A 297-nucleotide genomic window follows, 5' to 3' on the forward strand; every position below is an offset into this window, starting at 1 on the left:
TGGGTGGGGGAGGCCTCCGCGACAGGGATGCGGCCGGAGCCAGCGTCCAGGCGGGGACGTGCCCTGTGAGCCTGGGGCTGTGACCGCTTATTGGGCAGATAAAAAACCTGAGTCCCAGAGAGGCTGAGGCGCGTCTGGCGAGCACTAGGCATGCTCTGGGCTCGGGCTTCCTCGGCCTCCGGCTGAGCCCGTCCAGTGGCTCCTCTGGGACCCGGCTCGGGTGAGAGCCGCGACGTCTATTCGAGATGAGACACGGGGCACGTGGTGGACGTGGGACTCCTGTGCGGGTACCAGGGT

The 297-nt window shown here is 67.7% G+C and overlaps 1 protein-coding gene across 1 annotated transcript in view; it reads left to right on the top strand.

Annotated features, from left to right (window-relative positions):
* Window positions 1-297, top strand: part of TMEM8C (transmembrane protein 8C) — a 38,363-nt gene that overhangs the window by 3,297 nt on the left and 34,769 nt on the right. The window lies entirely within an intron of this gene.

Source organism: Myotis davidii, unplaced genomic scaffold, assembly GCF_000327345.1.
Source record: "Myotis davidii unplaced genomic scaffold, ASM32734v1 scaffold609, whole genome shotgun sequence".
Lineage (NCBI taxonomy): Eukaryota > Metazoa > Chordata > Mammalia > Chiroptera > Vespertilionidae > Myotis > Myotis davidii.